The sequence below is a fragment of the Phaethon lepturus genome, unplaced genomic scaffold (assembly GCF_000687285.1).
Source record: "Phaethon lepturus isolate BGI_N335 unplaced genomic scaffold, ASM68728v1 scaffold17415, whole genome shotgun sequence".
NCBI lineage: Eukaryota > Metazoa > Chordata > Aves > Phaethontiformes > Phaethontidae > Phaethon > Phaethon lepturus.
This window is the reverse complement of record NW_010541371.1, coordinates 9,787-32,984: the sequence shown is the minus strand read 5'-3', so window position 1 is coordinate 32,984 and position 23,198 is coordinate 9,787. Positions and strand designations below refer to the sequence as shown.

Sequence of the window (23,198 nt, the reverse complement as noted above, 5' to 3'; positions counted from 1 at the left end):
TCTTTCCCTCCTTTGTGATTTTAAGTGCTAAGAAAATATTTTGACCTTGTGCTCACGTAAAATTCATTTTTCACGATTTTCATCAATGGAGCAGAGAATCGGGTTTCTTACGTAAGCCTTGTGATGAAACGTTAATTTTCTCACACGTAAAAATATCACCGCGGCCTTTGGCTGTACAGTGAGAGCGTGCCTTTTTCAAAGATGCTACTTGGCCTTCCTCTTAAATCATCATCTTACCGAGCGTCTTGTTTAGCACTGGTTGCAGCAAGGTTAATATTCCGTGCTTCTTGTAGGCAGAGTTCTCCTGAGGGTCTGTAAAAGCCGTCAAATCGGTAATTGTCATGAATGTTACTCCAACCCCAAGTTTGCAAAAAGAGTTAAAAGTTGTTGTAGACTTTCAAACAGCCAACATTCTTTTTCCAGAGGTCCAGCTCTTCCTGTTAGCAAGAGCATTTGGGTTTCATTTAAAACTAATTCTTCACCTTCTACAAATCCCTAATGCCTGATGTAAATTGAGCAGAGGCTTTAGGTGTGTGTTGTTCGGAGTGATCTGTGAGGGGGGGGTGTTGTTTTAAAATGAAAGGTAGTCTTTGTGTAATCCTTCAGATGCCCCCCGCCAGCACTTAAAATAGGTATTCATCAGTGTTTGTCCCTTCTGTTGTTTTTCAGTCAGCCAGGAGCACTCCGACTTCAGCTGAAAGCTGTTTTCTCTCTGTCACTAAGTGGAAGAAAATTTAGTGTATAATTCTTGCATTCCCATCTTCTGCACAAAGTAGCAGGTTGTAACTGGTGTATACTCGGGCTCGGGCACACAGTGGAGATAAATGGTCTTCTATGCGTTTTTCTGAGAAACCAATTTTAGTTTAAATCAGTGGCAATTTGAGAAGACTGTTTGTATCTCCGAAATGTGCAACATTCTTGTACCAGTAATAACTGAGAAGAGAAATACCTTCCGACGTTACAGGTGTTGTGTGCCTGGAGTCTTCCCTTTTATTATTTCGAGTCTTCCTCGGTGAAAACCCACGTAAAGGGCGCAGCGGTAATTCTGTTCACCGTGTTTTGGGAAAGAGAGCAGCGATCAGGTGGTTGATACCTCTGGATATTTTTCCAGGACCCGTCTTAAAAAGAGGGAGAGCTCAGGGCTCGGGCTAGACGAGGTTTCCCTGAGCGCATCCGTTGCGCGGAGCGGAGGTGCCTTTTGCGTTAGCAGTTTTCAGAGGTGTGGAGCTAGATGAGACGGTCTTACCTTGCGTCTTGAACTTCTCATAAGGAGTCTTTTCCCCCCAGGTCTCTGCCTTTTTCGTCCTTATACTTGAATGAAGCTGTGCTAATGAGATTTGCGAGACCCGGCTGCCCCCACCAAAGCAGCCTCGCACTGCACAAGGAGTTGACATGCGAACAACCCTTTGAACCACGGCGAGACAACTCTGTCAGAGCAGTTACTCTGGCAACAGTATTTCTGATGGTGATTAGCTGCGAAACGGAGCACAAAGAGGAGTCGGTTCCTTATGGAGGCGCAGCGCTGGGTTTCGGGGAGAGGAGGTGACCTGCTATTCCTCCCACGAGTGAATGCAGTCCCCCGGGAGCCAGCCACGCTGCCGGGAGCAGAATAGGAGAGCTTGCTTTGGCGAAAATTAGTGCATGGGTAGGTCGGTTGGGTTTTGTTCTCCGTGCAAATGGCAGCGGCAGTGGTTTGCAGTGCAGATCCGCCGAGCTGGAGTGCCGAAACCTTGCTGTACGGCTCGGAGCCTGCCAGACTGCCGAGCTTTCCTGCTCGGTGGTATGGTCCTCCCAAGAAGCGATGGGGCGAGAAGTTAGTAGGGGCTGCTTAGGGAGGAGTGATCTGACTAACAAAAAGTAGCATTTGAGAGGAAAGTGGCAGCGGGGCGGGAAGGTTAACTTTGTTTTGGGGAGCTGGGTCAGGCATGGAAGAGGCGGCATTCAAGTCAAGAGCTTTCTCTCCGATCTTGGACGTTTTATTCATCTTGCAGACCAGGAATTTCACGGGCTTTTCGTTAACAAGGCCTTAAAGCAAAATACAGCTTCTAGTCATTCTGGCTTGTGAAGTTAAGTTTTAAGTATATAAGAAATAAGCATCAGTCTTCCCCGAAGATCAAATATTTGCTCGCCGTCAATTCCCCTGGTTTGCAACTCCAAATACCCTTGGCACAGCCCTGACTATTTGCAGAAGAGTTCTTGACTGCAAATAAATTTTGTTCAGCTTTTCGCACTACAGATAGATGGCTTACAATAAAAACCTCTCAGAAGTTGATAGCTTAATTGAGTACATAAAAGGAGAGAGAATGCAATTGATTTTTTTTAAAAATAGTTTAAATGCTTGTCATTTTTGATACCTGCTACACAGATTAAGTCAGTATTCATCTGTTTTAGAAACAGATCTTAGCAAGTATTATGTACTTTAAATTCAGAAGCACTGAATAATCTTTTGGATGAGACGGAACCTGAAAGCTCTAGGGCAGAAATATTTCTGCTTTCTTGCATTCTGTATTCACTTTATGCAACAATGTTTGTTTTAATTGTATAGCTTCCTCCAGACTGACGTTTCAAATACAGGCATTTCAATATTAATCTGAAGACTGTGGCTCTGAGTACTCTTAAATTGGTTGATGAAGCAGACTAGTTGGCTTCCATCAACAGCAGAAAGATGTTTACATATGGCCATAGTTTACATCACGTGTTCCTGAAGAGCAGCATTTCTTGCTGTATGTTTTTCAGCAGAAGTCCCACGTAGCCACTTGGCTACCTAAACTGGTGTGGTGGTCCTGCCTTGTGACAAAAAAAAAAAAAAAAAATCACATTTGTGGACATCAGCTAATCTAGGAATACTCCGACAAAGTTGCTCACAAATCCAGTGTGAACCCGTATATAATTGTAGTTGTGGAAACAAAATGTGTTGGTTTAAGGATTTTTCCTACCGCCGCCAAGCGACTAACGAGCGGTCACTTGGAGTCCTAACACAGATGTAATGACAGAAACGGGTTTGGGGGCTGAAGGAGTGATATAGAATGGCTGTTCCCTGGATCTGGTGTTAGTTCTTATAATTACGATGTATTTCTCTCTTGCTACACAATCATTTAACTGTGGGGTTTTTTTTTTCCTCCCTAACTACTGTGTCTGAAGATGTCAGCAGCAGGAGTTAGCAGATCTGTGGGGTTTTCAGTGCCAGCCATTTTAAGTTTTGTGTATTTCAGGGCTTTCTTCTCTGGAATAGAAGATGTAGAAAACGTGAATTTGCAGCAGCACTGCTGAGGAGATACGTGCCGAACCCCTTTTATTGACTTCTGATGGGCAAGATTTAGGTTTCATCTCTTTTCTCAAGGTAGCTTTAGAAAGAGCACAGTAGGTCTTTTGACAGTCCGGCGATTGCCCCACAGATGATCAGTCACGTCTTTCATATCTTGCAAACTTTGAAGGGTCAGGGTACTCCTTTAGGGACTTCTGAGGCTCGTATCACCATCATAACCAAGGGCAAGTAGCCCGGAGCACTTGAATATTGAACAAATCTAATTACGGAGTGACGGCTACATGACTGCAATGAAAGAAGCCAAAACTGTTTGGTGTCTCAAAGGAGGGCAGGTTGCCTAATGAAGAGAGGGGAGAGGCAGGAGGAATCGTGCTCTGGTGGGGGATATTAGACTTGTTGCCCAAACGGAGGGGGAATTGGGAAGGTTTGGCAGCTCAGAAGGGGATTTCCATTAGGGGGTACATCATTTTTCTGACAGAGGGAAGAGCTAAGGAATTTGAGGATAAGAATGTTCTGCTCTAGAATTTGTAGCGCAATTTTTAAGGAGGCAACCTTAGATCTTCCACTGCCATTTTACCATTTTTACAGCCCACAGGATATATTACGCTTTGTGCTGCTCTGTGTAAGGTTTAGGTTCCAGCTGCTTTGTGGATTAATCTTCACACTTATATGCTAATCTGCGTATTTCTAGAGTAACGATTTGTGCTTTTCTTGCTTTTTAAAATTTATTTATCTTTTCAGTGTCTGCTTTTGTAGTACTTAGTAAGCATTCAGGTTGTGCCTAGAGTGGTAATTTGGCAAGACTGTATTATGTATGTTAATGTGATGCTGCAAACACACCTACATTCAGATTGAAGGAAAGAGGTAAATATTTTCCTTGACTAATTACCTCTTCCATGTGAGAGTGGAAGCTTTTGCTGAGAAGGTAGTTTTCATTCATGTTGGGTTTTAATTCAGTTTTGGTCTTAATTTAGGTCTTTACCGCATACGGTGAAGACAAATCCATGTGCATATGTTAAAATTGGACCTTTGGTTTGCTCTTTGCATTCGCTAATGTGTTCTAAAATATTTTAATGTATGGCTTTCCAGGCTCCAGATCAATAAACCGATGGGTCTGAAATGACAGAGTGCTACGATATTCCTCTGTAATTTAAACATGATTAGCTGATGAAGGTTATGATCAATATGCCAGGGGAAGATAAATTAATTGATATCGTCCTTTCAGGATGATAAGAGGCCTGTTGGAGGTGGGATGTAACTAATGAAGTCGCTTCTTCATATATACAAGCCATTTTTTATACAATGTATTCTCACTAAATCATGGTTATGCCACCATTCATTTGCATGAAAAACATAAGCCACAGACCAGTTTGTTATTAAAATTGCATTCATTTGAGAAGAAATTGTATGCTTACACTGCTAGACAATATCTCTGCCTGTGTTGTACTGTATTGAGGAAAAATAGTCTTGGAATTTACATAAAATCTTTTATGAACAAGACGGATTGAATACAGTTAGCCTAATTAAAACAGGTTTCTGTGTGACTTTTTAAGTAGATGCCGATAGTTGTTGCCGTTCTGCCTCACTGACCCGTTTTGGTGGAGGCAGTGCAAGTGGCTGCAGACTCATGCACAAGTTCCACGAAGTGCTTCGCTCCATGAACATTACTGCATGCAAGGAAGCTAAATCTAGCTAGTAGTAATTTTGATTAGCCACTAAACTAGTCTCTCTTTTTTGTTTCCTGAGATTTTGCTTACTTCTTAATCTCTGACTCAAAGGGCAGGCAGTAAATGTAGTGTAAAGGATTTTATTTTTGAGTACCTAGGACCTAAAAAAGAGGCTATAGCCTATAGCCTAAGGCCTTAGCTGAATAGCAGAAGGAACTGGAATCCCACTGTATCACAGAAGGAATTTCTAAAATAGTTTGATTTTTTTAAATTGAAACATTATAGGATGTGTATGGAAGTTGCTGCATGTCAGATCAGCTCTGTTTCTGTTATGAGCCTGACTCTCATCTCTCTATCTGTCTGACAAATGCTGCTTTTCATTGCAAGTTGGAGAAAATTGCTTAATAAATTACAAAATAAATTTGGCATTTGTCCATCTGTGCTAGTGCTGCTAAGTACCAAAAGCTAAAACTAGAAATCATGATACAGCTTCTTTCCATCACAAATTTGAATGGGATGTGGTGTGTAGCACCATTAGTCTGGGTATTTTGTGCCAGGGACCCTTTATTAGTTTTGTTATGCTGATGGTCATTTGTTTCAAATGCTTTAAACTAGTGGTTTCCAAAACTGATTGTCCTGATGCAGTGTCGGGTAATTAAGAGAAGTCTACCTTACTCCTCAGCAGAGGGTACGCGCTTCTTCTAAACTCAGCCTGCTTGGACTGGGAGTGATAGCTTTCCTAAGGAGCCTTCACGCGCTGATGTAGGACACCTTCCCAGATCGTACTAGTAAATAGCACTGAATCATCAAGTCATAGAATCATTAAGGTTGGAAAAGACCTCTAAGATCATCAAGCCCAACCGTCTACCCAACACCACCATGCCCACTAAACCATGTCCTGACGTGCCACATCCATGCATTTTTTGAACACTTCCAGTGATGGTGACCCCACCACCTCCCTGGGCAGCCTGTTCCAATGCTTGACCACTCTCTCAGTAAAGAAATTTTTCCTAATATCCAATCTAAACCTCCCCTGGCGCAACTTGAGGCCATTTCCTCTCGTCCTGTCACTGGTTACTTGGGAGGAGAGACCAACACCCACCTCACCACAACCCCTTTCAGGTAGTTGTAGAGAGCCATAAGGTCTCCCCTCAGCCTCCTCTTCTCCAGGCTGAACACCCCCAGTTCCCTCAGCCGCTCCGCATCAGACTTGTGCTCCAGACCCCTCACCAGCTCCGTTGCCCTTCTCTGGACACGCTCCAGCACCTCAACGCCCTTCTTGGCGTGAGGGGCCCAAAACTGAACACAGGATTCGAGGTGCGGCCTCACCAGTGCTGAGTACAGGGGCACCATCACTTCCCTACTGAGATGCACTTGAACTAGATTGTTAGTCAAGCGTTGCTCATATTTATCTTCTCTCTACAAGGAGAACATCCCAAAGAAGAATGGAAAATATTTACTACCATAAGCTTTGTTAGTGTGATATTTTAAGTCTGTAAGTGGACTTGTTATAGCGTTCCTGGTATCGCTTTTTGTAACTTGCACACCTGCCTCTTCCCCTTCTGCTTGGATGTTACTGGTTCTCTGGTGCTTATCCGGTGGAGTGAGAGTTCGGGGGAAATTTCATCGATGTGGAGAAGAGAGCTGGAGTCTCACATGGAGCATATTGTGGAACACCAGCAGCTGTCGTCTTAATTGGATGTATTACAATCAATTTTTGGAGCAAGTTTTGACAGTGGAAAACGCTCTTTCGTGTGTTGTGTGTTCTGGGTATTTTTGACGTATCATATTTTCCAGCGTGTGCTGTAGCTTACCTGCCCATATGTTTTCTTTTTCTTTAGTTGCTCAGAAGATTGTTGCAACAAGGAAGAAACAGCAACTCTCAATTGGACCCTGCAAATCTCTACCAAACTCTCCAAGCCACTCATCCGTGTGTTCAGCCCAGGTTTCTGCTGTACATATCAGCCAGGTACAGACTACAATGAATCCTTGCTTAAAAAAGGAACTGATGGGTTGCTTTTCATCTAATATATTTAATGCCAGTGCTCTTTTTGCTGCTTGATAGGTAGTTTGCTTTTTTTAAAGGTGTCAGTGAGCTGTAGTTTGAAGCTAATTTTTTATTTTTTTAGTTGGCTTGACTTTGTTTCAGGAAACTGCTGCAGTAAAATAGTTTGGCTTTAAAGGCATCTTTGATCATACAGATTTATGCCCAGCTGCCTGCTGTTCTAAGGAGACCGATTGTTACGATAGCAGGATTTGCTGTACTGTGTTTTAAAATTACCTCGCTATGGTTTTGGTTATTGTTCTCATTCAGTTGTGCGCTGAGCGATAACAGCCGCTCTATCGCAGTGGTCAGCGTGCTACAGTTTTACCTGTGTGAGCGCTGTGCGCAGTTGTAATTGCCTGTCCCTGTTACGCTCGATTGAAATGATTCCCCTTCAATGACGTACTGATGTATGTTGCTGTTGACTTGTAGATACTACATGTAAAAACAAAACAAAATGCTACCTTAATGTATGGCAGGAAGGTCTGGTGGCTGTCATGGTTTAACCCCAGCCAGCAACTGAGCCTCACGCAGCCGCTTGCCCACTCGTCCCCGGTGGGACGGGGGAGAGAATCAGAAGAGCAGAAGTGAGAACTCGTGGGTTGAGATAAAGACAGTGTAATAGGGAAAGCAAAAGCTGTGCACTAGCAGCGCAAAACAAGGAATTCATTCACCACTTCCCATCAACAGGCAGTTCAGCCATCTCCAGGGAAGCAGGGCTGCATCATGCCTAACGGTGACTTGGGAGGACAAACACCATAACTCTGAATGTCTCCCCCTTCCTCCCTCTTCCCCCCAGTTTGCATACTGGGCATGCCGTCGTATGGTATGGAATATCCCTTTGGCCAGCCTGGGTCAGCTGCCCTGGCTGTGTTCCCTCCAGCTCCCCGTGCACCCCCAGCCTGAAGGGAATGATTTGTTTAATCCTGAAAGGACCTCCAGTGAAACTCACCTAATTGAAGGAGGTCTGTGGGAACTCATGAAGAACGGACCACAGGAAAAAGAACATAATGCAGTACGACTAGTGGAGGTTTAGGCCGCAAAGACGTTGCAACCTTAGGACCTGTGGTTATACAAAAACAGGATGTAGATCCGGTTATAACCGATACTGTCAGCAAGTCTGAGACTGAGACATGCAGTGGAAAAGTACTGAAGCAGAACTTGTAACCCTAAGAAATGAAGCAAACAGAGTGAAGAGGAACAGCGAATAAGGAACTTGGCTTTTGCAATATGTAACCAATGAGCTTTGTACACGGTTATCTTAGACTATGTATGCACCCTTATAAAAGAAGGATGTTAAGAACAATAAAGCGGATCTGATTTCACCTGACCAGGTCTCCGTCTCTCAATCGCGGCAAATTGGTGAGTTTCACTGGAGGTCCTTTCAGGATTAAACAAATCATTCCCTTCACCAGCCTCCTTGCTGGCCGGCCAGCATGAGAAGCTGGACTGTCCTTGACTGCTCAGCAACAGCTCAAAACATCAGCACGTTACCAACATTTTCTCATCCCAGATCCAAACCGCAGCACTATACCAGCTATCGAGAAGGAAATTAATTCTATCCCAGCCAAAACCAGGACATGGCTTTGATGGTATTTTTGGAAACATGTAGTTAATACCAAAACTTTCTAGCTTGTACAGTTTTTACCAACATACGTGAATTCTCTCCAGTATTTCCCTTGTGATGCCCTTCCTCAGTATCTTTGTTTTCTAGTGTGAAGTGATAATCTCTGTGTACCTTCACAGTTAGGATGTACATAGGCTCTATCACTCAGGTCCAAGACCTTTGCAGCCAGGCAGATTGCGCTCTCACTCTGGGCAGATGGACGTATAGGGCCATCATACTGACCTTTATAGCCCGTGGCCAGAACTGTGGCCTGATTTGCACTATAGCAGTCTGAAATGTCTGATGCCCACCAGCTTTCATGGCGTGTTTTTCAGTCTAAACTCAGTAATATGCTGAGAATGTCTTCTAAGGTTATGTTGTGGTCTTGAGCCACCCATATGAAGTTTTGTTTTTTCTGTGGACCTTTCTCCCACACAGAGAATGACTGCTTTTTGCCAAAAAGCAGTATGGTGAAGAAGTTTTCTTTCTTTGGGGAAATGTGTTCTGTTTTTTCTTTAATTTGACATGTTATTGTCTTCTGAAAGCACTCTGTTTAGATTTATACCACAGGATGAAGGCTGTGGTGGTTCTGTGCTCATAGTGAATGGTCTCTTTCTGTGCCCTAGTGGAAATTTCCACCATTGGGTTAACTTTTAAAGGTGCAGATGCCAGTTTGGTCTGAGTGTCCTTTGCTGTGAGATGTTCCTGCCTTGAGCTGAGCTTGGATATCGGCCTCAGACTGTGACTCTCGCTTCTGCTGATTACGCCAAAAGAAAATGCTGAAGTTCAGATCCTCCTTTCTAAAGCAGGTGCTAAAGTTACAACTCTCCGGAAGAACCCTGGCACCTTCTGGTGAAGTACAAGTTCCTCATGTGGAAGAGACTCTTCCCTTTCTTGTCCTATGTGAGATGGAGCAGATTTCCTCAGCCACTCTTAGGTCATTGCCACAAGCACTTGGAACTAACCCTCTCTGTGAAATGCTTTTCTTCCAAACAATTTCCACCAGACAGTTGTGTATGTTCATACTCTTAGACCTAGAGGAATGTCTGTGGTACTCAGACCCGTCCGTTCAGTCATGAAAGAGGAAATGGGCTGTCATAGAAATGAGAACCAAGGGCACTGTTGCCAGTACTGATCTTACTCTTGGATCCAAAAAGGATCTAGTTTACTAGGTCTGATGATGATTGTATAGTTTTGCAAGACTTCCTAAAGAGGATAGGTGATGCTTTGTATGACCTAATCTTAGCAGAGTGCATCTCTGTGTTCTGCATTTTCTCAAAACAGTTGAGGTCACCCTTCTTGCTAGTGGAGCTTGTTTGATTAAAGAACATCAAATCTAGTTTGATGTTCATTCTCCCCAGTTTCCTGCCCGAGTCCAGTTTGGAAGCCAACAGCAAATACCAAATTCTAGACAAGTACTTCACATACACAGCAAACTTCTTGCCAGTGGTAAGGACTGTTTGGGAAAATGAAGACAAGGTAGCTTTTGTGGTAAGGATCCCGACAATCTGTTTCAATAAACATGAAATAATGTTCCTCCTTTACTAGTTGGCATAATTATCTAACAGGGCAATTGCAACACCAGTCAAAGATGTCTGTCTTCTGAGACTGATGTCATACTTAAGAGTAAAGGCCATAAATCTGTTTCATGTCTTCTTGTCTTTGTGCTACACTTAAAGGCAGTACGACCTTGTTTAAGGAAAGGAAGCTGAATCCTTATCCTAGACTTAAAAGAACTTTGCAACTGCAATTCCAAGTTTAAGATGATCTGGGGAAAGATTTACCATCTCTGATCTTGGCTGGACGACTGGCTGGTGTCTTGCCCTTTAGAACATATCTTTTGACGTAATGGTGTTTCACTGAAGATTTCTGCCTTGAATCAAAAATGTTACCGTTACAGTGCCCTGCTACTTGAGTTCTCCACAGGAGCGAAGGCCTTCAGAAGCAGTGGTCACACAGATCGCTTCAGATAAAGTGAGATGTTGTTCCTTCCCTGGTTGGATGGCTCTGGTGATCAAACTCCTACAAACTCTCCAGATGACTCTGCAGTCAAGAGCTTAGGCTTTAGAGAAAAGGGGTGGGGGAGTAAAAATGTCACCTAACTCAGTCTAGCCCTTAGCATACCTTGGGGGAAATTCTAAGGCTTAATACCAGCAAGGGTTTTTCCACCCAGTAGTTTCAGTTCTCAAGTGGTGAAAGACTTGTTTGTGTGTTTGGATGCATATCTATACCCATGTCCAGTAGTCCTAGGTGGTAACATCCCTTTCCAAGAAAATGCTCTCAGTTATGCCTACCCTCATGCACTTAGGTATTTCCAGAGACCTGTTTCACAGAATTAGATGACAAAATCCACGTGTGTTTACAGTAGATGCTGCTTCTGCTTTCCTTCTCTAACCTTCTGTTTATAACGCAGGTATGTCAGTCAGGGTTGTGCTTGGAAACCTTTGGTAGCCAGAGTCGATAACCCTTGGTGCAAGTACTTCACATACTACCTGTGTTGGCTTCCAGGGCAGCACAGAATGCATGCAAAGAATTCTAGTCTTAAGTCTAAAGGTATCATTCATGATTTGTGATGGACAGAACTATTGTATACTCTGTCAGCAAGAAGGATGGTACAATATTGCTTATATTCTGCTAGGAAACAATTAAATCTGTCTGATGCATTGACAAGTACTTGAGTCAGCGGCTCACCTTCTGTTTTTTCTGAACATTTCAAGAGGTCGATGGTTGTTTTGAGAGGAAGGAGTGCTACTTAGTGTGGTGAAGGCCTCTTATCGGCCAGAGGGCATCTCAGGATAGGTCAGTCTTCCTTTAGAAGAAATGTGTGCTGGGGGAGTACAGACCAGTCACTTCTGTATCTAGTGTCCTCCCCGTCTTTATCCCACCTTTGGTTTTCCCCACCCACCCCTTCCTTGCCAGTCTTTCTAGGCATAATATGCTTGTAGACCGTGCTAAATCTTACGTCAAAATAGCATGAGTTCCCCTTATATCACAAAACCACATAGGCATTCCTTTTCCCTAAACTCATTCCTGTACCAAAGGAGTTGCTTGTCCTTTCCACCTGACATATCGCGAGGGCATTTTTAAGATACTAACTTACAAGAATAGTGCCAATATCCAATAGTTCCAAAGGGCTCTTCTCTGCCCAGACTCTGAAAGTGGAGATATCTTGTTCCAAACTCAGGTGGGCACAACCTTTGGTCCTCGGTGCATTTCGCTTGAGCTTAAGATGCATCAGAAGTCTGCGTGAAGTAGCCCTGTACTGGATAACCTCTTGAGTAGTAACCTGGAGCTGTGCCTATTTTTATGTTTACACTGTTGTAAAACCATCTGAAAATCCTGTGGCACGACACCTGTAGCTGCTGTTTGTGTCAAGGACTGCAAGCCCCTCTTGAGACAAATTGACGGTGTGGAGATGCCAGCTAGGAGTGCCCAGCAGCAGGAGCTTACTGGTGGACTACAGATTTGAAGGTAAAATGAAAAGATTTACCAATGACTATACTTCCTTGAAATCTGTAGTCTGCATGTATTTTCACCCTTGCTCTCTTTACCGGAATTCAGTTGTTTTCTGTTCTGCTGTGAGAGGGGGTTGAAACGGCACCATGTCCTTGCCACGTGTGCCTGCGCTTTTCCACGGCTGCCTGTACTGCGTGTATTCTGAGAGAGGGATCTTACGCACCACCCCTTCCATGCTCGGAGTTCCAAAATACTACCTGAGCCAGTAGTGAGTGCTGCGATGTGAAGTCACCCACAAAATCATGACATGTGTGGACTGCAGCACAAAGAAATGTTGTTTAGCAGTCAGCAGTGTCGCTCTCCTGGGGGGATTTGCGTTAAACCCCAGATGAGGATGGAGCTTACCGTACGTTTTACCGAACTGCAGCTTGGGTACGGCTAGCACACAAGCTTGCTCCCTACTACCTGCTGCAAATCTGTAAAGGTGCATTATTTATGCTTGTGCTATGCCTCCATAGAGTTTTTACAAAATCACGGTTGTCTAAATAAGTAAATTAAACTATTAAAAGCAAAGTGCAGTCAGCTTAATCATCCGTTATTTTCCTGTGCATGAGACCCAATTATGGATAAGCCCTAAATAGTAGGATTTGCTGGTCTTAGTTTTAGTGGGGGTCGTTTGGGATGAAATATTCTGTTGTAGTATTTTGGGCACTTGAATAAGGAAGAGACTACATTGCTTAACTAGCTCTTCCTTCCACTTTTTCGTGTGATCGCAAAACGAAAACTAAAAGTGAAAACAATACCATTTCAACATACATCATAATCCTTGTGTATTTAGAGGGTTATTTCTAAGTAATCCCTTAACATATATATATATAAAAATGCTTATTGTAAATAAATATATATGTATGTACGTGTATATATTCCCCTTCGTTCATGTGTGTAGTTTCACCCACAGTACACATCTATATGGGAGTGCATTCGCCAGGACTCAAAGGCTAAAACTCATTGCATCTTTGGTGTACTGTTTCCTCCTTTTTTTATCTTCACAGGACCGCAGTTACGTTCCTAATTAGTTTTTGTTATGCCCGTTGTTACCTTTTCTTCACTAAGGTCTCTTAAACTTCAGACTCAGACTTGATCTTCTAGTTTTTCCAGTTCATAATGCAGTTGCTGCCACTGTAGTATTGAAGCCCGTAGTCACACTTGGTTCATTAAATGTGATGAGTAATTTCATTGCAGTGACACTTTTTGAATGTGCCAGCTTGCTTTGTCTTCAGAAGTTGTCTTCAGATTCCCTTGGTGCTCTTTGGTCTGTCAGGTAGGACAGATCTGCTCTTTCCTCTACCTTGCTGTTAGGGTGAGAAAAGGCAAAGGCTCCCGAGATGGACAAGTTCTAATATGTCCCAAAGGATGAGGTTAAACTGCTAAATATGGGAAAATAATAACCATTATTACAGGACAGTTTGGTCTTACTGTGGAGGGCTAGACTTATTGAAATCTCTGGAGTCGCTCATCTGGACCTAGGTGTAAAATGTGCTGTCAAAGTTGTATTCCATGGCAGCATGCCTAAAGCTTTCTGGCTTTTGCCGAGGTGAGGACTAAACAGTTTCCTCCTCGATCTGTCTTCGGATGTGTAGCCGTGTATCACCATAATTCCTTGATTAAATTGCACTCCCACCTATAATGCTTTCAGATGAAAGACTGAGATAACGTGACTTTCAAGAGAAAAATTGTACGCAAGTGGGCCAAGAAAAATGTGTTCTGACTAAAGAATTTTCCATGAGGCTTCTGTGTTTCTACAGAAATAATGTGTTTCCCTGCTTTCCGCAAGAACAGAAATGCGTTCTGTCACAGGGTACGTAATCTGTGGTTTTGATTGAGGCTTGCTTTAGTCCAACTGTTCCCAGGCTCACCAAAGCTCCGGCAGTCTCTTGCCTGTTTTAGAAGTAGGACCTGCTGCCTTCATTTTCTTCTTAAGCAGTGGTTGGAGATGATTTTTCTGGAGGGCACCCTGGTATATCTAGAGAGCAGAAAAAGAAATACAGATTATGTTTGTGTCGGGTTACTTGTCAAGAAGAAAAATTTCAGCTTTATTCTCCCTATGGTCTCATTTAGTGGTCTGGCCTGACGTTTGTACTATGTGAGCTTTATGAATCATTTGGCCGTACCAGATAATATACATAAGGTATTAGGTGAATATTTTGCCACTTTTGTATAAGTGACCAGTCAGGAACGTGCCCTTTGCAAATACGAGCATAAGTTCAACCTTTTCTTCCTGCAGGTCACTGCTGAGCTCCTGTCATGCCAAGTACTCACTGGTTTGTTTACTAAGGAAATCCGAAATACGTAAAAGCTTTGAAAGAGTGGGCTTTGACTTGATTCAGTCCCTTCTCTGCACAGAACTGTGGACGTTTGTATACAAAGTCCTATTTCTTTTTTTATGAGGTGGTGGCAGGTATCTCATTACAGGCTTTAATGCTTTCATTGGCAGCATCTGCCTTTGAGATAACTGCGTGGAGCTACTTGGTCAAGTTACGCCAGGTTGATAGTTTCATCTGAGTTGTTCTTGCCTGGTAACAGTGTAGTGACAATGTTCTGCTAAATTCATGATTGCTGCCATGACCTTGAGTTCATTACAGCACTGGCCTATGTGGCAACAAAGCTAGAAGCCTGTAGAGATACTAAAGGTATACATTTTTGTAAACGGAGTATTGGCCATTCACACAAGGTGTGTTCTAGAAATAACATATCCCCAAAATGAAAGCTTTTCAAAGATTTCTCTAACACTGTGCTGAAGTTTGTTGACCACGATCAGGCTGTGTACCTTCCTAGAAGAAAGGAAAGACCAGGTGGTACTGTGTACACCCAGAAGCCGAGCACGTTTGAGAATGGGCATGATGCCTGTCCTCATCAGAGGACAGGAAAAATCTCATCGCCTGAGAAAGCCAAACAGGGATGTGTCCGTGCAAATGGTTCTACTGAGACTAATAGTGTCCCTACCTAGAGTCATTTGTTTGACCTCTGTCCCTATTGCCATGGCTCTGGTTAGAGCAGTGACTCAGAAATGGCCCTTGATGCTGATGTCTCAGGTATGTCCAAGTCTTGAGAGCAGCTTAGTAGAAAAACTTGACTGAAAAGGTAATGTTAAGCTCTGTAATGTCCCAGTGGGTATTAGAGTGCTTATTGGATTGGTTTTGACTGCCACAAATTTGACCAGTTTGTCTACAGTCAGCAAATCTGATTATATTTGATATGTGTTGGGTTTCATGTGCTGCAAGGAAGATTGTTCTTCAGATTCACTGACTTGGTTTTTATGGCTTGGGACAAACATTAAGTCCTGTGAATTATAGTTATTGCAGCATGTCCTAAATTCTGTACTTCACTCCAGTGAACTTGTTATCGAATGCTTGCATACTGATGGCAGGAAGCCGCTCTCTACAATCTTAATACGACAAAGTCCCTAGACTTCTGTTTGGTGCAAGCAAACAACCCAAGTCCAAATGTATGTGTTTTCCTTTAGGAGTTATTTGCTCCTGGAAAACAAATCACTTAAAAAATCTAGGAGACAGTGCCACACTGCAAAAAGAAGAAAATTACTGCTATAAGGTGACAAAATATTAAAAAAGTAAAATTTTAGGGAATTCTCTGTGTTCTGTCTGGGAAATAGGCACTTAGGGTAGAAATCTGTTAATCTTAGTTCAGTAAAAAAAAAAGGTGGTGGTACCTAGTTATCAAGTTGATCAATATTACAAAATAGAACGTAGCTGTGTCCTTTTGTTTTCAGCAGCTTGTGGTTCAAATCCTGTCACCAGTCTACAACATCTGAATCTTTCCTACTGGCTTTTTTCCTCTCCTTTCTGTAGAAGAGGTGACTTCTAAGCGTTTTGAGACATAACCCTGTTGTGATCTTTCTTTTCTCCACATCTTCACTGCTTATTGTCATCTCTCTCCTCGGCTGAGCCTTGCGGCTGCATTGTTTCAATGCTAAATATGTTCAGTGCCTTTTCCCGTTAACGGTTGCTTCATTAGATTTCCTTCTCCCTCATTTTCCCCGTCCTGGTTTAGTTCAGTCACGGCAGAGTGGACAGCAGGTCCTGACCACTCTAGTCTGAAAGCCACTCCTTGACACCAGCGTCTTTGGTCTCCTTCGCTAATGCTCTTTTACAGCTGTTGAGTTTCCAAATGTTCTCCTCCAATGCCTTCTTTTGTCAGCCACGTTTTAAGGCTTCCATACCACCCTCCTCACCTCTGACACGTCCAGTGGTTTGAGTACTCACTTTCAAAGTCTTTGGCTGTTCGAGCTTTGGTGATCACTTTGAGTGTCCTAGGTACATGTTTTTTCATGACTGCTTTTCATGCAAGAGTCTTTCCTGTGGTTTTTTTTGGAGCGGTAATCTCTGACTTCCCCAGGCGCAGTGTGTCTTCACGCAGGCCATTTGCTCTCCTGTGTGTTCGGTGTGCTACTTGGTGTCTCGGCAAGGCACCGTAGAGAAAGGGAAAGCAAATGCAGGGTAAATTAGTCTCTTCTTCCCAGGCTGTCCTGCTCTCTCCAGTGTTACCATTCTCTCTTAGGATGCTCAAAATGATCATTTCAGCTGTCGTTCTTTCATCTCCTTTTTTTATCCATTTGAGCTGTCTCCAAATTCTGCTTGCTCCTTTTTCTGGGCACTTGAAAATGTAGAAAATCTCCCTCAAGATCCTCTGTTACTTCTAGTACCCTTACCGCTGGCTTCCTGACAGCCATGGTTCACCAACTCAGTCAGAATGAAGGGACAATAAAATGTCATATCATACAGATTTTTTTAATTTTTTTTTTTAAGACTGGAAAAGGAGAACTTTCTCCATCAAAAAGCTTGTTTGCTGTATTGCGGGTCCTATTTTTTCACAGAGAAATGAGCTGAGAAATGTGGTGTTCTTCATGAAGAAACAGGAACTTTCAGAAGTGATGTTCCTGGCTTTCTATCTGCGTTCATTGGCCCTTCAGCCCAAACATGAGCAACTCGTCTCACGTCTCTTCCTTTTTATCCTTTGCTCCTTGATTTTTTTAAAAATAAAAAAGACAATTTGGAAAAGCTGGAAGAATCAGAAGAGGACTTGAAATCATTAAAAGAGATTTCAACTGGATGATATAAAGGATTGCCTCCTACTTGGCTCTCCTTTAGTGGTTTCATCTTGACTGCTTGCAACCTGAGCTCCTGGGCTCAGGAGTACACGGACCTCCAAGGAGTGTGCGAGACGCCCCGTCATGCTGCCGGTGCCTCCCCTCTACGGGGGCTTTGTGCACGTGTAAGACCAGGCGCTAGTGTAGGAGCGGCGCTGGAGATGCTTTTCCTTTGGAGCAACTTCACCTGGTGAATTCCTACCTACAGCAATTAAGATGAGACCAAGTAATGGGTTAAGTGTCATGGGAGAATCCTTCTCCTCAGGCATCCTGGAATACCCTCGTACCTTCTTTCCTCACTTTTAGGAAACTTGGCTGCTTTAAAGATGTTCTTTCACCCTTTTGTGTGCATCCCAGACCTTTATTTCCCCCCTCAGAAGTTAGGTGTGAGTTGTTGTCTAGACCCTTCGCCCACTGCTGCTTTTCTGGTGGGCATTTTGTCAACAGCGTGCAGAAGTTTCCACCTTTGCCCAGCCCCAGTCCCATCAGCATATACAGTATATCCTCAAAGGATACTTGTATCTGATAGGAAAAATAAAATCTGTCCTTTTGTCTTTCCAGACTACTGCCAAAGCCTTTTTAATGATGTTTTTAGTACTCATTTATGGTATGTGTAATAATAAATTCAAAAAAAAAAAAATCAATGTTCTTAAATCAGCTTTTGAACCTTTCCATTCTGCCTGGTTTCCTCACCCTCCTGCTATTAGTAACTTGTTACCTCAATTCATTAAACGTTTTATCGGCTGAGTGGCTGCTTTATTTCTTCCAAGACTATGACATAACTTTACATTTTTGGCTACTTTGAATAAATTGGAATGCCTTCCTTTCCTTGAAGGTTTTCTATCTCTGTACCAATGGCTTCAGCAAATGTGTTGGGATCTGTCTGTAACCATAGTAGCCATTTTACAACACTGAATTATTTTCATTTTCTTGATTAGATTTCGGTCAACTGATGTCTCCAGGCTAGGATTAAGTCCAGCTATGCAGTTCTATGGCACTAGGTATTTTTTTTTTTCCTTAGGTTTGAGGCAGAATTTGGTTTAGCGATGTTGAAGTAGAAAAAACAGAATCTACAGACTTTCCCCAATGTTTTGCTTACTTGTACACAGATAAAAATGCAACTGTTTATATCCAGTTAAGATTATATTGTGTAAAGTGAAAATGTGCCTGCAATATAAAAAAATCGTAAGTTTTTTAAAAAATAATAGGGAAAATATTTAAGGGCTTGGAACAGAAATGTGTGGAAAAGTGGCAGTAGGGCAGTCCCGCAGTGTTCCTGAGCCTAGGCTGCTGTTCTTGCTTACCAGGGCTAAATAAGATACAACTGTGGATTGTAATTTCTTGAAAGCAGTGTATCACTGTTTAAAACTAACTTTAATCCTTGCAGACCAGTAATGGAGGAGGGAGTTTAAGTGATTATTCCTCCTCTGTCCCATCAACTCCAAGCACCAGCCAGAAGGAGCTACGGATTGATGTTCCTCCCACTGCCAACACACCAACTCCTGTCCGTAAACAGTCCAAGCGCCGATCCAACCTCTTCACGGTGAGTGAGCCAAGGAGGAGACTATTGCTGTGTTTTACGTAGTGCTCTGTGGTGACGGCCTGAACCCCAGCCCTGTTGGGTTGAGCTGGTCTTATCCAGACAGGAGCGTTGAGATGGATCTGTAGGCTCGAAAACAAAAGTATCTTAGAATTACCACGGGGCGGTCGTGTTCCAGGTCTTAAACAGAAACTGAACACAGCGAAGTTATCCTGCTGGGAATTGCAGTGCAACAAGTGAATCCGCAGTTGGGTTTTGGAGCCTTTGTCCGACTTGAATTCTCAGACCTGCCTAGGTTCCCTGGTTGGGCATTAATCAAAGAGAAAGCCGAGCCTCTGCTCCCCAGTGCTGCCCTCACACCGAACAATGCTGTGGACTCGGGGCTCCCTTGTGAGGTCTCCGGTGTTTGCAGAGAGGTCTCGGGGTTTACCATGGGAATACCATGCGGCACTGCAAAATAATTACCCTGTGGTACTTTTATGACTATACAGTCTCAACTCACTTCTATTTTCCGGGTTTAAGAGAGATGGTAGACATTAAAATGACTTCCTTTTCTTCCCAAACCATCTGTTTTTTTCTTCATGGAGAGGCAAAAAAAAAAAAAAAAAGTACTAAATAGAAAGCTTGTCTGGTCCAATATGAAGGTCTTTGTTATGCATAAGTAGTTTGGGAGATGATAATGAAGCCTTGAGTGACGATTTCCTTAGTTTAGCAGTCTTGCTGAAAGCTTTGGGATTGCATTGCGCGTGTAATTATGGTTTTGTAAGCAGTTTTTTGACACTTAACATGCTTTATAGCAAACACAGAATCCCTGTGGGCTCACGTGTAAGTCCTTTGGTGGTTGTAGCTACACGTTGGCTGCATTTAGCAAGCCAGGACTTCCCTGTCATCCAAGGTTTTGGGTTGGTTTTTTTTTTTTTTTAATTCCAAATTCATGTTCATTTCCCAAAGCTAGCTCGCTCCCTGGTCGTATCCAGGGAACTGCATATGAAAACGGTAAAACCGTTTCCTTGTGCTCTAAACAAAACCTGATCTGTACTTTAGCAAGTAGAAACTTCTGTCATTGTTTCGGAGCGCGGAGCGACGGCGCAGAGTCCCAGGGATTGTATTTCACGTGTCCATCCCGACAGCGGTGTTTTGATGTAAAATGAGATCTTCAAACTCCCACAGAGGAATAAACACGGCGCATTTGCGTTTCGGTGCAAGTGTCTAGGTGCCAAACGGTAAAATGTGCGAAAATGAGCGGCATGCGAAATCTTGACGCTGGTATTTCCCAGCAGTCGTGCAGATTTACTTCCGTTGGTGGGAATATTCGCTGCTGTTCGGGCGTACTCTGGAGTTACCAACCCCACTAGATGTCAGTGTCGGCCCAGAAACTGCCGGCAGAGCAATACCTCTGGAAATAGAGCTGAGACGCTACAGCACCCCGCAAAAGCATTCGCCCACCATTTCTGGTCTGAAGGATGCCTAAAATGCTATAAGGGCCGTATAGATACAGTATAGATATAGTTGGCGTTTGGGAAACTGGGGATGTTTTAAATGGGACTAGGTATAAATTTGAGAAAGTGAATAAAAAGAAACGTATACCCATGTACAATCATGGAAAAGGTTTGGGAAGAACATTAAGTCTGCATTTGCTGGAAATAAGTAGAGTAAAGCTCTGGGTTGCGAGAATAGCGTATTAAGAACCAAATTTGCTAGTGTCAGAGGATGTTAACAGCTGCCTTAATGTCTAATAACTGGGGGCAAGATTGGAGGAAAAGTCCTATGGAAAAATAAAAAATAATTTGACTATTCAGAATTAGTTCTGTCCTTTAAGATCTGGGCATATTGAATGTTGTGTAATGAGTTGCCCTGTAATTCCTGTCCTGAAGTATTTAACGCTGACCATGCTGTAACCCAGGTTTTCATGCCGTATCAGCCAAGTTGTAACCTGGAATTACTTAACTGAGTGAATAGATGACCAGTGTTTTCTGTCTAGTTAGGAATAGAGGGTATAATCAAAATATTTTACGGTTTAGCACTGGGGTTTTTTGCTGTGCTTCTCTTCCTAGACTATTACTTGCTTATTATGCCTTTATCGCTTATATTTCTGTTTAATTGCAAATTAAGCCTTGTTATCTAGCATAGGTAGTATGTTTAGTTTCCTACATGAAGATCTTTCAGTGTCGGAAGAAGATTGGGTTAAGTGGAAAAGATAGGGTTTTTCTTAAATCAGTTACGGCTTTTGAGTTGGAATAGGGTTGAGAATTTTAAGCACGTTCATGTTTAAGTGCACTAAATGCAGTATCTAATCTTTTTGACTTTGAATATTAATATTTGCTGTAAAGCTATTGTTGCAATAGCTGACTTGGGTGATAAAATAGATGAAATACCAGCAGAAGGGTAAACGTCCTTTGTTTTGTGCAGTTCATTAACAGGGACAAGTAAACAATAGCGTATAGCGCAGGTGGGCATTAAATCTCAAACACATACGAGGCTCACTGCAGCAAAGAACTGATGGTGGCTGCGTGTCCAGTCCCATACGGCGTGAATGAACTTCTGGGACAGTAAGGTGCATCTCCTTCCCCATATTCACTATGACCTACCTTGCATCCTTGCAGAATTGCAAGCAAGGCTTCTTTAGAAGTTAAAATGAACTCTGTGTCTTGGTATCTGCCATCAGAGATCAGTGTTCTTCCTTTTGGGGCTCTCTGGGCTGCTGATACAGGGTTCTGGTTGTGCCCAAACTGAGGTGCTGTATCCCTCTGGGACTGCCTTATTTCGCAGACTGAACTCGAGTGAGGTTTTACATTGACGTTAAGTCTGCGTATGACTTGTAATGCAAAGGGGAAATGAGTCAAACGATATTCATGCAGACGTTTTAATTTTATTTTTTTTTACTTCTCCTGGTTTGCTTGAATGAAGTTTTAAGTAGAACAACTTAAATGTGTAGATGTGACATCAGAAAAAGTCCTAGCAAATGTTCATCCAGTATGGTTTAGAGTCTATTTAGAGACATCCTACTATAGGATGTAAGATGCATTGTGTGTGTCATAGGTACAAAAGCATAAAAGATCAGAATATATATCTATTTCACTGCGTGATTTGTCTTTATAAATAGCAGAGCCTGCTAAGATTCTCCCCTTGAAAATGTTATGTATCCTGTGAACTCAAGCAGCTAGAATAGAATTTACCTAACAGAAATTCCTACATTTCTTTACTTCGGGCATTTGACAATATTTTGCATATAGATACTTCCCTTCTGTGTGCATTGTATTATTTCCAGATGCAGTTACTTTTATAAAATGGAAGACATGATGATTTAAAAACAGAAATGAAAAATAGCGCGTAGATATTTGGCTTGCTTTTCAGAAGCAGGATCCTTTCTTTTAAAAAGTCAATAAAAAAGAAACATTCAAGTTGACAACTTCCCTCCCAAGGATTTGGCTACCTTCACTGAGTTTCTTTAAAATGTCACTTACGGGCGCTTCGCGCCATTGAAGCATTGTTTTGCCTTGTATTATTGGGAAGTGGCACTTTCAGATTCAGAAATCTGTCTTGAAGGATGAGGAACAATAGTTATCCTGAACCTTGGATTTCATCCCTCCCACTTGTTTTGCTTTCTTTCATTTATTCTTTGTTTAATTCCCCGGCACGTCATTCCATTGCCCCGAACCATAGTAACTAGTGATAGGAGCCCGTTCCCGGCGGAGCAGGGAAAGCAGCACGGGATCCCTGCTGGGTAAATGTCTTGCTTAGAATGGTGTTACTTGAAGTCCTCCTCTGTGGGTTTTCTCCCTCCCCTTCCCTCCTCTCGCCCCCGAAGGCAACTGCTTTGGGGATTTTTCTTCCTTCCACCCCTTCGTATAATATGGAAAATGGGTATTAGCTATCCGCGATCCTAATCGTTGTCCTACTAATTTCAGCATCTTTCAAACATCTCTTTCCGCGGAAAATGAGGAGCGGGATCTTGTGCCGCTCTGGTTTTCATTAACTTCCCATTGTGGTACTGGACATGGCAAATGTATTCGTTTCATATATCATCTCTTGATTTGAAAAGCACGTGAAAATGTTTCCCCATTTTCGATACCGTGTGAGTAATGTTCCTATTGAAAAGTAATGGAGTGAAGTTGTCACTTGTCAGTTCAGTTATTAAGGAGGATGACTCTCAGGTCTTCCTTTTGTAATAAAATAAATGTGTCAAAATCATTATGCTTGTGTGTTCTTTCATACTAATGGACTGGAATCTGAATAACTTCTTAAAATTCCTATATAACTTTATAAAGTCATGAAGTGAGCACTCTGAGCTTACTCCTAGGGCAGTTCTAGTGTTCAAGAAAGCCAAGATCAGGCAATTCGAGTTTTAAACACTGGTTAGATTTTCCTCATGCTGATTTTTCTTCGTTGTGTTCAGATAACTTTTTTCAGCATCAATCGCTACCTTTTCTTGCAATTCCAACTTTCTAACCATCCA

At 42.6% G+C, this 23,198-nt stretch overlaps 1 long non-coding RNA gene across 1 annotated transcript in view; it reads left to right on the top strand.

Annotated features, from left to right (window-relative positions):
- The first annotated feature begins 6,772 nt into the window (after positions 1-6,772).
- Positions 6,773-23,198, top strand: part of LOC104621283 — a 17,053-nt gene continuing 627 nt past the window's right edge. The window contains exons 1-2 of the long non-coding RNA XR_738039.1: positions 6,773-6,901; positions 18,590-18,745. This is a non-coding gene — a long non-coding RNA (uncharacterized LOC104621283). The remainder of the gene's footprint in view (positions 6,902-18,589; positions 18,746-23,198) is intronic.